Source organism: Euleptes europaea, chromosome 5, assembly GCF_029931775.1.
Source record: "Euleptes europaea isolate rEulEur1 chromosome 5, rEulEur1.hap1, whole genome shotgun sequence".
Classification (NCBI taxonomy): domain Eukaryota; kingdom Metazoa; phylum Chordata; class Lepidosauria; order Squamata; family Sphaerodactylidae; genus Euleptes; species Euleptes europaea.
This window is the reverse complement of record NC_079316.1, coordinates 98,287,324-98,299,779: the sequence shown is the minus strand read 5'-3', so window position 1 is coordinate 98,299,779 and position 12,456 is coordinate 98,287,324.

Here is a 12,456-nt window from a genome sequence, read left to right as displayed (position 1 = left end):
CATGTACAACACTAATACAACAGTTCATATGTCCTAATATGTCAAAGCCTATAACAAGAGAAGGCCATGGAGTGGAAGCAGAGTGAGCGGAGGGGGGGGGGGACGGGACAGGGTGTGAAGTGGGAGCCAGAAGGTGAATAGGATTTCCTCACCTGAGTCTGAAAGTTCCTCTCTTGTCATGACTAAAAGCTGCTGACAACCCTCTCTTCCATGAATTTGTCTAATCCAGGGGTGGTGAATTCCATTGTTACAAGGGCCACATAAATGCCACTTGGTCAGGCTGGGCCATGCCTCGCCAGCCCAGATCGAGAGTTGGGGATGGCTGCCTCGGCTGACTCGTGGGCCAGATAAGAGCTCTCAAGAAGCCAGATCCGGCTCACGGGCCTTATGTTTGACACCCAGGTCTAATCCTTTTCAAAAGGCAGCTAGATGTATAGCAACATATAGCTCATTCTACCAGGGTCATCCCTCACATGTAAGATTGCCACCTCCAGGGACACAGCAGCGATGTGATGCCATAGAGTCCACCCTCAGAAGCTGCCATATCCTCCTGGACAACGGATCTCTGTTGTCAGGAGATCATTTGTAATTGTAAGAGATCTCCAGGCCGCACCTGGAAGTTGGCAACCCTACTCATGCATGATCTCAAACCACAAGCCTTCTAGATTCCCCACTTCTTGAGCCACTACTTCGCTTTGGGAAACCATGGATGGCACTCCCTGGTAGATACATGGGCTTGCTCTACCGTTCTTTACACTGTGATAGGTCGCTGTTTTTTTACTGAGACACCAGACCGCGGAATTTATACATGTAATGAAAGGAGTGCATGTACACTGGGGTTTTTTTTTTTTTTAAACAACCTATGATTAAAGGGGGGAAACCTTGCGTTCTCGTTTTTAGAAAGGATCTGTATGGATGTGAACTTAACTAAAAAATATTATTATTATTATAAATAAACCAATTTCAAAAAATAATGACCATTGGAAATAATCAGAAAACGTCATGCATCCTTTGTATTGTTACCTCAGTGATACCGTTTATAGTTCACTAGGAGTGGGGGAAAGGGAGGCAGTGAATCAGCTGATAATGTAAGTGACAGGAACACCATCCAACCAACACAGTATGTCAAGTTTGCTGTCAAAGAGGATGGTGCTGATAGGTTTCTGTGCCCAGTGTTTCCACCAATCAGTGCAATGGCCAAGGGAGAGCTTTCTGGATTATATATAAGTACCAGTATATAAGTAGCAGGAACACCACTATTTATCTGTCCATACTGAATATTTTTCAAGGCCATTTCAAGGTATTTTATCAGACCAAAGAAAGTATAGTTTTGCCATGCCTGAACAGCACAACCTGGAGTCATAAAAATAACCTACAATTAGGGAAAGGTCCCCTATGCAAGCACCGGGTCATTCCTGAACCCATGGGGTGACGTCACATCCCAACGTTTTCTAGGCACACTTTGTTTTGCGGGGTGGTTTGCCAGTGCCTTCCCCAGTCATCTTCCCTTTACCCCCAGCAAGCTGGGTACTCATTTTACCGACCTCGGAAGGATGGAAGGCTGAGTCAACCTTGAGCCGGCTACCTGAAACCGACTTCCGTTGGGATCGAACTCAGGTCGTGAGCAGAGCTTGGGACTGCAGTACTGCAGCTTAACACTCTGCGCCACGGGACTCTAACCTACAATTACTTGAGATATAAAGAAAGTCGGTATCCATATTGCAGGGTGAGAAACAGTGGCTTACTCAAGACAATCTTGTGTGCTCAAGGGCTATGTGATATTTGACTCAAAGTCTCCCCAGATCACACAGAGATACTAGAATAAGCCAGGTTTTTAGATCACCGGATCCCCTCCATTTTAGGTAACCGCTAAGTGTGTAGTCAAAAACACAGAATGTGATTCAACTGATTTTGAACCAAGGTCAGCTAGTATGCCAAGCCCCCACAGTCCTGGGGTTTCCATGAGTCGGCTGCAACTTGACAGCACACAATTATTATCCCAGGTGGGGACAGTTCACAGTTCCATAAAGAATCACAGTGAGCTTCATAAGGAAGTGAACTGCATTGAAGGAAACTCCTTGGAATGTTTGCACAAGTGGATTTGTCTCTAAAAACAGCATAGTAGCCTTAGATGAGTCAATACTCTCTCAGCCTTAGTCCTTTTCTCAGATAATACTGGCCTACCTTCCAGGATTGTAGTTCATAGACTGATGTATGTGAATGAAGGGAAGGCACCCCAAAAGTGCCTTGGGGAAAGCACGCACGGTGCTTTGAGGAAAGACGCATACAGTGTCTTGAGTTCCCGAGATCAATCTGAATTGCCCCAGTGATCTCTCAGTTTTATTAAGGAATATTACAATGGAATAGCAAAGGTCAGTCAGTGATTACACAATGGAACTAAAACAAGGCATACCACGATTAATGATTAACAAGATCAAGGCATAGCGAAGACAATGCACATTCCTCTTGTAGCCAGCATCCTTTGTGCAAACATACATAGAATGATGAGATTAAAAGAAGCTAATCCCTTTAAGGCTGCTACACTGAGGTCATTAGGTCACTATACAGTCAGTAGACTTTGGCCAGGAGCATCTCAGAGACCTAGAGCTTGTTGTGAACCAATATTTCAAGAATCAGGGTTCAGTGGAACCAATATTAAAATGGCGAGAGTGTGGAAAACGGTTGTATGCAATGCCTTTGTGCCAAGGGCCTGCCCTGCTGGTCACGCAAAATACATACAAGAATCTTCTACATGTGAAGAGCTTTGAAAATTCCTAGGAAACAACTACACTGCTGATATTAGAAAGTGTGTTTAGTGCCCTGTCTGGATTTGCCCCGGCTTCAAATCTAGCCTTGAGTGTCACAAATACAAGAATTCTCAATATAAAGCAACAACAGTGAACAAAATCAAAAGCACACACACTGAAACACACCACAGGAAAAAATAGATCTAAACCAGATTGACATATATATGACAAGATTATGTGGGAATAATACAAAATCTTGCATAAGTGTTATATGTATTACAGTATATTGCAGTAGAATAGGAATCTGGTAACCTTCCTGTTTCAAGGCGATCCCACCTCTCCAGAGGATCTTTGTAATGGTATCAGGAGAACCTTTACATCTCTGCATGTTCAATAACAAATTTAATTTAACACGTCCCAGATGCATTTTACAACACTTAAGCAAAATCATTGTATTTGAACAAGCACATGGAGTAGCATTTAGATAATCCTGTTTCTCCCCAGCCTTTTGTCATTCTAGGCAACTTCTCCTTGCCTGTTCTGCTTAATTTTGTGCCAAAAGCTCACTAAGGTTTAGTCAAGGAAACGTTTTTAGGAACGGGGCTGAGAAAAGAAATGGGAAGCGTAGCACATCTGAGAAATGGAAGCGAGCTTTTGCCTCCTTGCTAAAGTAACTGCATGCCCCACCTCTGTGCACGTTTAGAATTCAGGCTCAGGTTGCTTCCGAACATGGCTCCCAAACATAAGGGCTGGGCCTACAATCCATTGCCTTCACACTCATACCCAAATACTCCAGTCACTGCCTGTCTGGCTGTCTTTTTCTTTCTCCCTAGGGTTGTCAACTCTAGGTCTGCAAATTCCTAGAAATTTGGGGGTAAAGCCTTGGGAGGGGAAGGTCAGCAGCGGGGACTATAGCGCCACAGAGTCCACTCTCCAAAGTATCTATTTCCTCCAGAGGAACTGACCTCGGTAGTCTGGAGATCTACTGCAATTCTGGGAGGTCTCCTGGCGACACCTTAAGGTTGGCAACCTGGGTGGCAAAGGATATCGTTTTAAAAGAAAACTCATTAACAAATGGAAGAAAAGCACACATTTCATGTTACGTTCTTTTTGAAACTTGGTTAAAAAAAACTCCAGGATGTGCAATTCAAAAAAGCTCCCTCCTCCAGCCTCCCCCACTGTGTGGTGTAGGGGTAAAAGTGGTGGACTAGGACCCTGGGCGACCCAGGTTTGAATCCCTATTTCTACTATGGAAGCTCACTGGGTGATACAGTTGCCAACCTCCAGGTAGGACCTGGAGATCTTCCAGAATTACAACTGATCTCCAGAATATAGAGGAGGAGAAGAGTTGGTTTTTATATGCTTGACTTTCTCTACCACTTCAGGAAGAATCAAACCAGCTTACAATCACCTTCCCTTCCTCTCCCTACAACAGACATCTTGTGAGATAAGTAGAGCTGAGGGAACTCTAAGAGCTGTGACTAGCCCAAGGTCACCCAGCTGGCTTCATCTGTAGGAGTGGAGAAACAAATCCAGTTCACCAGATTAGCATCTGCCGCTCATGTGGAGGAGTGGGGAATCAAACCCAGTTATCTAGATCAGAGTCCACCACTCCAAACCATCGTTCTTAACCACTACGCCATGCTGGCTCTCAAGAGATCAGCTCCGCTGCAGAAAGCGGCTGCTTTGGAGGGTGGACTCTGGCATTATATCCTGCTAAAGTCACTCCCATCCCCAAATCCCATCTTCTGCAGGCTCCATCCCCAAATCTCCAGGAATTTCCCAACCAGGTGCTGGCATCCCTACTGGGTGACCTTGGCCCTTCACAAACTCTCAGCCTGGCCTGCCTCACAAGGTGGTGGTTGTGAGAAAATGGAGTAGGGTTGCCAACCTCCAGGTACTACAGAAAAATACATTAGCTCGCTGCACAGTATGTTTGTAAAAAATAAACAAATGATTGAGGGCTATACAGCCTTAATCTTCCATAGAGGATAAAAACATTCCTCACAGAGGTCTTTGCGCCCGAACAAAGTAGTTGTATATTTAATTTAATTAGTATAGGATCACTTATGTATAACATAGCATATAGAGTTAAGAATGCATAATATGTGTTAATTTGCACTTAATGATTATATGTATCACATTGTACACCACTTGTCATAATTTTGATGGGTAATATATATAATGCATGTGTTATCAATTGGCAACCTTGCTGTTTATTTTTTACAAACCACCAGGTACTAGCTGAAGATTCCCTGCTATTACAACTGATCTCCAGCCGATAGAGGTCAGTTCACCTGGAGAAAATGGCTGCTTTGGCAAATGGACTCCCCTGCCTAAACCCCGCTCTCCTCAGGCTCCACCCCAAAAACCTCCCGCCAGTGGCAGTGTGACCTGGCAACCCTAAAATGAAGGAGAGGGGTCACTTTGACTCCCAACTGGGGAGAAAAGCGGGATATAAATAAATGCAAAATAGATCCAAAATGCATCTCTTATCCCATGCATCTCTGGCTCAGTTTTAAGTGGGCTAAGAGCCTGAACTAGACATTAGCAAAAGCATCTTATTTACATTTAACACCGGCAGGGGTCGGGGGGGGGGGGAAACAGCAAATGCCTCAAGAACTACATTCTGTGTCAATTTCTCAGTCTCAGCAATGACTTATATTGGTGGGGGATCCATCATTATAATTTTAGGTGTCACCAACTTTGTCTATGGTGTGTGTCTCAAAGGTAGTTTATGGGGCTTTGAAATCCTAATGACTTGAGCTCAGTATGTTGCCCCCTGCTGGCCACTGATATGGAAGCAGTTGCTTTTCCAAAAAGAAAAACCCTACGTGATTTAAAGATAATGTAAGATAATGTATATTTTAGTGTGTGTATATTTAGTGTAATGTATATTTTAAAGATAAGTAGATAATGCATATTTTAGTGAGATACACTATCTAGAAACCTAGTTACCTATCACAGTAAATGACCGCTTCAGTTACCTGCTGTTAAAGAGAATATATCTACAAATATTTCACTTTCAAAATTGTCTTTAACTGACTATACAGCTATTTTTTTATACAGATAGCTCAGCAATAAAGAATTCTGATCCAAAGAAGAGATATTCTGCTGGCATGGGAATAGTACAAGGGCGTTATACTTCAAATAATGAATTCATTGTTGACCATAAGTGGAAATTTTAGGATGTCAGAAGTGTTAAGTATGTTTAGTATACAACCTTTATACAAACAATATATAATTATTTCTTACAACAGCAGTTAAAATTTGCAGATAGAACATAGAAAGATGTAAGAGGTCCCTAGGACTATTCTTTGAATATACTATTGAGTGTTTATACTAGTAATTCGAAATTGTTTTTGGATTATTAAGGTTAGCAGATTATGATCTGATTATTACAACTGTATAATTTTTACAATCCATATTTGTTAACATTATTTTTGGTTAATGGCTCGGAGGAGATAATCTTGTATTAAATTATTCCCTTTCTTATTTCCCCTTTCTTCTTTCTGTATCCTAATTTTTTAAAATGAAAAATAATAATTAAAAAAATGATTCCTTGTCATGTTATGTTATGTTTGGTCTGAATTCTTACCAGAGGTTCCACACGTTTTATTTCACTGTGCTTTGTATGAAGTGGAGAGAAATTGGTTAACTGAACCCCTATTAAGGCGTTTTAGCTCACCCAGAAATTCCTTGCATCAATCAGAGAGAATATTTCTGAGATATCTCTTGGAGGATAAGAGTATATGGGCTTCACGTTTGGTGGCTAAATTTCTGTATATTGTGATTATCAAACGTAAGACACTTATAAACTGTTCAGGCCTCAGGTTAAGTTGAATGTCATAGCATTTCTAATTTTATTACAGTGTCTATCATTATCCATGGATTTTAATGGTTAATCTTGTTTAAGATTGTTTATAATGTTTTAGACGTTACATGTTTTGGATCATCTTGAACCCCTTTTAAAAATTAATATCTTTTATTCTGTATATGTGATGGATATTTTACTGGTCATGGACTGTTCCAATAAACTGAAACTGAATCTAGAAACCTAGTCACCTATCACAGTAAATGACTGCTTCACTACTACAACTATGAATTTAATAAAATATTTCCAATTCAAAAAAATATTTCCAATTCAAACCAATAATATTGTATTTCAAATATTTCCAGATTTTTGGAATTCAATGGGCTTCTATAGAAACCAGGCTGGGCTGCCTAAGAAATAAAAGGGAAAGATACATTCCAGGCAGCCGTGCACCAAGGGCATTGGGGCAGGCAGCAGAGCGTCCCAGACTGGTTCTGGGGAGTGGGGGACTGAGGCGAACACAAAGCCTGTGATTGATCTCTGTCTGCACTTATGGAATGCCAAAGAAAAAGGCAGGCCCAGCCCACCTGGCATGCAGAAGGTCCCAGGTTCAATCCCTGGCATCTCCAATTAAAAAGACTAGGCAGGTAGGTGATGTGAAAGACCTCAGCCTGAGACCCTGGAGAGCCGCTGCTGATCTGAGTAGACAATACTGGCCTTGATGGACCAAGGGTCTGATTCAGTATAAGGCAGCTTCATGTGTGTTCATGTGTTCACTTTATTGCTCTTCTGCTGGCCCCAGATCATGTACTGTTGATGAATGGTCTTTATTAGGGTTGCCAGCCTGCAAGCGGGGCCTGAAGATCTTCCAGAATTACAACTGATTTCCAAACTACAGAGACTGTTCCACTGGGGGGTGGGAATGTCTGCTTTGGAGGGTGGACTGTACAGTATTATCGCCCACTGAGGTCGCTCCCCAAGCCCGCCCTCCCCAGGCTCCACCCCCAAATCTCTCCTACCTGCCTGAAATTTGGTAGAACCAGAAATGTGTTCTGTCTTTCATTCCCTACTTTCCTGATCTCCCTGGAATTTGGCAGGCATGCTCCTGTGTGGAGAGTTAAAATTTCACTTCCATCTGGGTGGAAAACAAAACTGTTATAGCCAGAAATGTGTTTTCCATTAAAATCTATGGAAGCAAATAATGAACAGAGGGGAGAATGTAATGGCGAATAGAAAGAAAACAAATAAAAAAACCTGAATGCTAACACCAAAAATATTGTGCATCCTCCGGTTAATTTGTGGGGGAGGGAAGGTGTGTCTATAAATACCGTGTTCTGATCTGAAAGTCTTTTCTGCTTGTCATGGATGCATGAGATTCTCTGTAGTTACTCTGGAGCCAGGGAAATGGAGTCTGTGCCTGCTCAGGGGTACATTCATCTACTCTTGTATCTTGGGTTCCAGCATTCAGGCCTGGCATTGAAAACAGATTTTACTTTGCTTAATTCTGGAACAAATTAAAACCCAGTAGGAAGTTCATCTGTACCGGAAGAAAACTAAGAAATAATTCAGTACAATCACTAGGGTTGGCAACTGCCAGATACTAGCTGGAGATCTCCTGCTATTACAACTGATCTCCAGCCGATAGATATCAGTGCACCTGGAGAAAATGGCCACTTTGGCCACTGGACTCTATGGCATTAAAGCCCCTCCCCAAACCCCGCCCTCCTCAGGCTCCGCCCTAAAAACCTCCCGCCAGTTGCGAAGAGGGAACCTGGCAACCCTAACAATAACAACTGCTGCTCTGGACGCAATCTTAGATCATGTTATCAATTGATCTAATGTAGTATAACAGACTGAATGACAGATTTGGATGGTGGGGAGGGGGGAAAAGAATCTGAGTTCAAATCCCCCATTCAGCCCTAAGCCACTCTACTCTATAAGAAAGGATGATTGCGCAGAGGGTGAACACACACAACGTTCTGGAGGATGAGTGGGGCAAAACTTTAATCTACAAATATTATCCCAAACAATAATGTAACATTTGAAATTTCCTTCTTGAAATTAGGACCAAGAAAAAATTAACAACATCCAGTTTGGGAGGAAAGGGGGAACTATAAATGTTTGCGATAAATAAGGTTAGGCTGAAAGATAAATAAGGTTAGGCTGAAAGAGAGTGATTGGCCCAAAATCACCCACTTAGCCTCATAGCAAAGTGGGGATTTGAACCTGTGTCTCCCCTTTGTGACAACAAACAGAAAACGTTCCAGAAAGAGAAAATTATCTGAAATAAATATTTCTTGTAACACCAAGGGGAAAATGAGAAGATTAAGTGGCAGATGGACCATTGTCGGAGACTGAAACAACATTCTTATTCCTCAGTTCTTCTTCTCCTGTATTTAATATTCAGCTAAATGACATTCTGCAACCTTCTTTTAATATGGGGGAAGGTGGGTTCTTTTGGAAAGAATATATGTGTTTGTGTGCTTTGTGTCGTATTTGCTGAGATTATTTAAGATCACAATGAGGCGGCTCACAATTAAAAAATCCAACACCTAAAGTGGAGAAGCAGTGAGAAATCCTACTACAAAACCGTAGTTTTCAAAGTTAAAAATGAAGGCAAACTTCTCTCTTATACCTGGAAAAAAAGTTTACTTTTAACGTGTGTATGAGTAAGAATTACCTATCTTCAGATGAGCCTGTGTTTCTGCAAGAGTCATTCTTTTGACTGTGACGCCTGAAAGGAAGGAAGTTCAGAACAGTAAATCATGCAGAGACACAACACGTAGTTCCTCGATGCAGTTCAGGGCTGGAATGATCACACTGACATGTAGGCAGATTCAGATTGCGCTGCTCAACAACTGTGACATGCAAAACACTGTCTCTCCCACAACTCACCCCTTAACAAAGGAGAGACTCCCATGAGACCAAAATTCCTTTAGAGATGCAGTCTGATGCTCTGACATCTGAGTAAACGTGCAGAAGATAAGCCATAGCTTGGTGTCTCTGTGGCTTGACAATATTTTTAATAACTTGTTTTTTACCCTGACAGCAAAGTTAAAGTAATGCTGCGTTTCCACTTTTTTTTTAAAGTATTTTCTTTAAAAAGTTCTGAAGAGACTGAGAAATCATGCCAATTCCTCTGAGACGTACGGTTTATATGTGGGAGAAAATAATGTTTTGCAAGGCACAGAATTTTAGCAGAACAATTTGTGCCTTCCTACATATCTCTGTCACCATTCTGGTTTTGAACAACATCGATAGAAAGGAGCTTTACAGCTGTGTCAAAACAGATTGCTCACACATAACTATTTGATAATGTGGGCTAGATGGGAAGTTTGCATCCTTTGGGATTTTGGTGACCAGAAGAAACATTAAAAGACATTTTAGCTATTTAGAAGCATTTCTCCTCAATGGGGAGCCCAAAGGGGCTTACAGTATCATTCTCCCCATCACCGTTTTATCTTCACAGCTACCCAGTGAGGTAGGTTAGGCTGAAAGAGAGTGATTGGCCCAAAATCACCCACTTAGCCTCATGGCAGAGTGGTGATTTGAACCTGTGTTTCCCGCTCCTCATGCTGACTCAATACTGGATCCTGAAATTTCTGGGCATGGCAGCTTTTTGCCACTCATTATCTTAACTTTGCTCTAGGCCTAGACCAGCAGGGCGTTCTTTCAACACCCTTTCTTCTTATGGAGAAGATCCGATTCTCATCCAGCCTGTTCAGGAAATGTTGCATGCCTCTCTGTTATGCTGTTTCCATCCCAGAGTTTCAAAGAGGGTTATTGCAGTAGCATGGGGTGTGTGTGTCAGGTTGTGGTACAGCTGCCAACTTCCAGGTGGTGGCTGGAGATCTCCCACTATTACAACTGATCTCCAGCCACAGACATCAGTCCACCTGGAGAAAATGGCTGCTTTGGAGGATGATTGCTATGGCATTATACTCCATTGAAGTCCCTCCCCTCCCCAAACCCCATCTCACCCAGGCTCCACCCCAAAAATCTCCAGATATTACCCAACCCAGAACTAGCAACTCTAGGTTGTGGTCTTGGGCATCCACTTCCACTCACTTCTCAATGCAGCTCTGCAACAAAACTGGCTTCCATCTGGGTTTCTAGTAAGTAGCGAAGTGGAGCTAGGAAAAATGTTCCTACTTCTCCCTTGTACACATGCATGCTTTCCGGGGTGGGGGATGTTCCATATGCATTATAGGAAGTTGAAAACAATCACACGTAGCTCAGCTAATTGTCCATTAATTGTTATATCTAATTCTGAACTGGACCCTGGACAGTGGATCAAAAAATCCCCATGATGGGTCCAGGGACAGACAGATAATTTTTCTACAAACTTGAGGGAAGCTCAAGGTTTGCAGAAAAATCTGAAATCTAATTTTAAAAGATACATTCGGGGGTTAATCCCCATGGGCGCACACACATAATTGAAACAAGGTCTGTAGCTTTAAGAGATTAATGACCACTGAGATCTTGCAAGACTGTGTTCTAAGATTTCAATGGCCATTTTGGCGGTTGCTAGGCAATAACTCTATTGCCAAGCCTTCCAAGCCTTAATTTTTGTCACTCAAAGATGGGGGGGTTGTGGTGGAAGAGACTAAAAAAGGTAAAAGATGGAAGGGAGGGAAGGAGCCACGGACAGAGGAGACAAGGAGGATAACCTGAATGGTGGTGAACAGTAAAAGGGAGTTAGGTGGGAGAGAAGAAGTTGGGTGCTCTTTTCTACTGCTATTGATGGACTAACACAGATTTGCTCATCTTCTGAGGCTCTAAACAAGGGGTCCTCAATGTGGTGCCTGTGGTCATGGCACCTGCCTACAGCTTTCCTGATGCCTGCCAAGTGTTTTAGAAAGTGGGTGGGGCCAGGTAGGGCTTTTGCCCAGCAAGACTTTTTTTATATAAATGTTGTTTTTTTGTAAAAAAATAATAAAAACAAAAAGCAATACAAATACCACATACCTACAACGCATACATACCGCTATTCTACACTTCCAAAGTGTGCCTATACCCATCATGTTATCAAATAGTAACCTCTTAAATATTAATAGTAAAATCCCTTTTACAATTACTATATAAAGAATCTCTAGTGCAAAATTAATCCTGATTATTACTGCTTTTAATTTCTGATTTTCTGCTTAATGTTATTCAAAAGCATTCTAAATAAAAATAACATTCCATATTCAAGACTGCTTATTAATAAGATTATTATCTTAAAGTATCTGCTCCATCAATACACAAAATTGCTGTTAAAAAACTATAGCATATCTACTTTAATATAGATTTCTCAATATCAGTTTTATATATTATCACGATAACTGTTTTACACAGTCATAATAACTTCCTCATGTTCTAACCAATTCTCCCAAAGGTCTTTTATTCAATAAATGTGTCAATTTGGCCATCACCGTAAATTCTGCCAACCCAGCAAGACTTCTGATTGGCTGTTCAGATTCATGAACACATGAAGCTGCCTTATACTGAACCAGAGACCCTTGGTCCATCAAAGTCAGTATTGTCTGCTCAGACTGGCAGTGGCTTTCCAGGGTTTCAGGCAGAGGTCTTTCACATCACCTACTTGCCTAGTCTCTTTAACTGGAGATGCCGGGGATTGAACCTGGGACCTTCTGCACGCCAAGCAGATGCTCTACCACTGCACTAGGGTAGCCTGCTCCATGGTGGGAAATACCTGAAGATTTTGGGGTGGAGCCTGAGGAGGGTGGAGATTGGGGAGGGGAAGGACTTCAATGGGGTATAATGCAATAGAGTTCACCTTCCAAAGTGGCCACTTTCTCCATGTAAACTGATCTCTGTTGCCTGGAGATCAGTTGTAATCACGGGAGATTTCCAGCCACCACATGGAGGTTGGCAACCCTAGGCTGTGCCCCC